Below are 4693 nucleotides of genomic sequence, written 5' to 3' on the forward strand. Positions count from 1 at the left end.
AGAAGGTCGGTACGCCCCTGTCCAAGGATTGGTAAGGCAGCGGCCATGTTGGAAAGGTGAAACGTTTTCATATGTTAAAATGGATATTTTGCTCAAATGTTTGTAGTGAATACAGATATAAAGAAAATAGGATCACCAGACCTATTTCTAAGTTAAATGTTATACTCTTGTTATTGTGAAAAATCAATCGTTTTCTTTCGTTCCATTGTGGCCACGGAACTAAAATACACGGCTATGAAAAGAGGACTAAGCGAGGCAGCAATAGCCATTTTGCTGGCTGTTAGAGTGGTGAATACATAAGATATTTTCCTTACAAGACGTTATCTGTCCACACACGATACAAATCGTTTACAAGCTTCGTATCGTAACATAGTTCAATAAAACAAGAGGGCACGTTTCCCACTGCATGCGTGACTAGTTAGTCCAGGCTCGTTTCATTTTACCTAAGATTCTGGGATTTGTAGTCCTGGTGTTATACTGGGTTAAATAAGACTATAAATGCCAGAATTCCTAAGGAAACAAAGACTGATCTAACTAGTCACCATGGGCCTGGAAAACTTGTCAGCTATGTGCACACCACTTGAAGACAACAGTGGTCATTAGAGGAAGGCACCTGCGGCACCAATTGCCCATGTTGAAGTTGAGCAGAGTCTTTGCAAACTATACACATAAAACAATTTGAGACTGTTGCGCTGTAGTGTTGAGCTTCCTTGTGGCGCAGGGTTGCATGCCCTTGTCTCGCCTCTGTGCATGAGGTTGCCTAGTTGTTTGGGCTTTATGTGCATTGTGTGTTGTGGAGTCTGTAGTGTCCAGACCCAAGAACTCAGGCAGACACAGTGTGTTAGGAAGGACCTGATTTATTCAGCGTTTTCACTCGTCCACAGCTAACGGCTATCTACCTGCGCTTTCGTCACCCAGCTCCTCCCGTTCCCTTTCCGCCCGCCCTCGTCCCTCTGCTCGGGCCGGTCCTAGTGCCTGACCAGTTTGGTCATTGAGCACTATTACATTCACGTCATTACATCTCCCCCCTCTGTGAATAAAAGAAAACAAAATATATGAACACCACTGTAATGTTACCGATTACCCCAGCAATGATGACGCTGCAACCTGGTAGAGTTTAACCTTGTTTTATTAAACACGTCTCTCTCTGAAGAGCGCCGAGCCTCAACTGCCGATTAACGGTTATGCGCGCCAAACATTTACGCAGCCTGTGTAGCCTTGCACGGGCGCGGCACGTCACGTGTCCCACGTGGCGTGCGTACACTAGAGCGTGCTACTACATATCTCCCCTTTTTTCCAACATGGAGACAGTTACTCATTGTCCAGTGTACAGTTCATAGTCTCTGAATTTTTTTGGTTTAACCACCACCCTGCCACTGCGGGTCAGTCTAACCGGGGTGTTGAGGTTCTCACATTCGTTGCTTCCTTCTGACTCCTGCGCAGCCGCGCCTTCTTCTCCTTCTCTCCGACGTCCTCGTGCCACCCGCTCCTGCTCGCGTACCATTGTCTCTAGTTCTTGTGAGCTTTCTCCATTCTCCTCAAAAGCTATCTCCGGAAACTCCTGCTCCCCCAACTCCGTCTCTTCCTCATTCAAGTCCGTGGTCCTCTGGTCCCAGCTCAAGATTTTGTTACACCTCGCCATGCGGTCTTGCGACCACACGTTACCATCACTCAGTAAGGCCGCCCTGCCCCGTACTTCCTTCACTTGCATGGGCTTGCTGTATTTGCTCTCTCCTTTTCTCTGCGCATTGGCCAACCTCACTCGCACCCACTCTCCTACCTCTAGTCCAGTGTTCCGTACATTCCGTCTGCGATCATAATGTTTGGTGTAGGTTGTTTGGGCTCTCTCGAGGTTGGCTCGCACTACAGCGTGCGACCATTCACTGTTGACCGTTTTCTCCTTCCACACTCGGTTGTCCTGTGTAAAAGGTTCTCGTCCTCTTAGTATTTGAAACGGGCTGTATCCTGTGCTTGTGGGCGTGATCCTGTAGGCCCAGATCATATGCCAGATTTCCGCTTCCCAGTCCTTGTCATCAGCTATGGCAGCTTGGATTGACCCCATCACCACCCTGTTGAACCGTTCCACTAAGCCGTTTCCGGCGGGGTGATAGATAGCTGTGTGCTTGGCTCCAATGCCATTTCTGTTCATGAATTTGTTCCACTTCTCTGACTTGAACTGGGGCCCATTGTCGCTAAGCACTGTCTTGGGGATGCCTTCCCTCACAAACGTGTCCGCCAGGAACTTGATGATGGCACCTGCGTCCATGGTTTCTCCAATCATTATCTGAGGCCATTTCGAGTACCTGTCCACCATGACACACACGTACTTTTGGACTCCTCGCATGTCCAGAATCGGGCCCAGGATGTCCACACTCAGTTCTTCCCAAGGGTTCTTTGGTAGTTCGAACTTGCCCAGCTCAGGGCGGAGAGGTTTAAGGGTCTTATCCGCTCCTTGACACCTGATGCAGTTCCTGACATGTCTTTCCGCCTTCAAGTCCATTCCAGGCCACCAGTAGTCTTGTCTGGCCCTCAGCCTCAATTTGCAGATCCCGAGGTGTCCCTCATGGAGTGTGTCTAACAGTCGGTTGATGAGGTTCGCGTGTGGTATTACTTTCTCGCCCCTGTGCACAAACACTCCCTTGTCACCTATCGATAGTTCTTCTCTGACTTCAAAGTAGGGTCTGAGTTCCCCTCTGAGTGTTCTCTTTTCGGGCCACCCTTTCATCACGAACTTCTTCACCTCCTTCAACGCCACATCCTCATCATATGCCTGTTCCCATTCTGTGAGACTGATGGAGGCCTCCTGGTCCTCTGTGAGTGCCACCCATTCCTCCTTTCCTGCCTTGCTCTCGCCGCTGGATTCCATTGCAGCAGCTCTGCTTAGGTAATCTGCCACGCGATTCCTGTTCCCTGGTATATGCTCCATGTCATACCGGAACTCTAGTAGTTTTAATGACATTTTTGAAATCCTTGGCGTGGCTTCGGCGTGCCCAATCGACGTCAGCACCTTTAGCAGGGGTTTGTGGTCCGTCCTCAATAGGAACCGTGTGCCCCACAGAAACTGCCTGAACCTCGCGGTGGCCCACACCACTGCCAGCATCTCCTTCTCAATTATGCTGTACCGTTTCTCAGTGTCCGACAGCGTGCGTGAGGCGAAACTTATTGTGTCCATCTGCCCTTGTCCTCTGTCCTGCATGAGGACTGCTCCCAGTCCTTTGTCGCTGGCATCCGTGGTCGAGACCGTTCTGCCTTGGGGGTCATACCCCTGGAGGGGAATGGCTTCCGTGATCACTTTCTTGACATCATCGAACTCACACTGTGCCTCTCCTGACCGTTGAAACTCGGTGCTATCCTTCGTTAGTTGTCTCATGTGGTGGGTCCTGGAGGCGAAATGTTGCACAAATTTTCCGTAGTACTCGGCCATGCCGAGAAAAGATCTTACTTCATCCTTATTGATAGGCTGGGGTGCCTCGCGGATTGCCTTGACATTTTCAGCCTTCGGGGTCACTCCTTCCATGCCTATTTCATGTCCCAAGTATGTTACTGACGACATTCCAATGCGACACTTTGACCATTCTGACCATTCTGCCGTGAGACCTTTCCCTTCCAAAATCCGTAACACCCTTTCCAGTTTTGCGTCATGGTCCGGCTTGTCTCGGCCCATTATCAGGATGTCGTCCTGAAAGTACTGGACGCCCGTGGTTTTTTGGAAGAGCTGGTGCATTAATTTTTGGAAGACTGCAGCTGCTGAGGCTAGCCCAAATGGCATGCGGAGAAACTGGTAACACCCAAACGGGGTGATAAACGATGTAAGGTGGCGGCTCTCCAGATGTAGGGCAATTTGGTGGTAGGCGGAAGTTAGATCGATGGTGGAGTACCATTTGATGCCCCGGGTGCCGGCCAGCATCTCCTCAATTCTTGGGAGGGGAAACTTCTCTACCACTATGTTCTTGTTAAGCTCCCTAAGGTCCACGCACAACCTGACCTTTCCGTTGGGTTTCTTAACCACCACCAATGGCGCCAGCCATTCCGCACATGTGATGGGCTCAATGATCCCTTTCCTTTCTAGATCCTGGAGCTCCTCTTGTACCGCCTCTCGCACTGCGATGGGAATATTCCTGGCCCGGTGGGCCACGGGTACTGCCTTGTCCTTCAGGATGATCCTATGTGTAAATTTCTCTAGCTTCCCCACCGTGCCTCCAAATACTTTGGGGAATGTCTTCCTCCATCTGTCCTGGTCAGGCCACCATTCCTGTTCTGTTAGTAAGATTTGTTCCACGCCTCCGGGATCCAACTTGATGCCCAGATCTCCCTGGTCCAGCCACCCCAGCACGGAGGGTGCCTTCTCTGAAACGTAGAGCTTGCAGAAGGCCGATCGGCCCTGGAACTTCAGTGGTCGGAATCCCGCCATTGGTATGCGGTCCCCGTTGTACGTGACTGGGCGGATGTCCAATCTCTCCAGTTCCGGGCCTAGTCGTGGTGCAAACTTCTCTTCCCACACTGCCCTCTGGACGACGGCTTCATGGACCTTTTGCCATCTATGTTCATGACTTGTCCATCCACTCCCAGTACCTGGTCGTATATGCACAGCACCATGACCACATCCTCCTCCGGTGTCTCCTCCTGTGTATCGCTGTCATGGCTGATTAATCTCACTGTGCTCCTTGAGGCTTTCTTTCTGCACACTTTCTCG

The sequence above is a fragment of the Lissotriton vulgaris genome, chromosome 1_2 (genome assembly GCF_964263255.1).
Source record: "Lissotriton vulgaris chromosome 1_2, aLisVul1.2, whole genome shotgun sequence".
Taxonomy (NCBI): Eukaryota; Metazoa; Chordata; class Amphibia; order Caudata; family Salamandridae; genus Lissotriton; species Lissotriton vulgaris.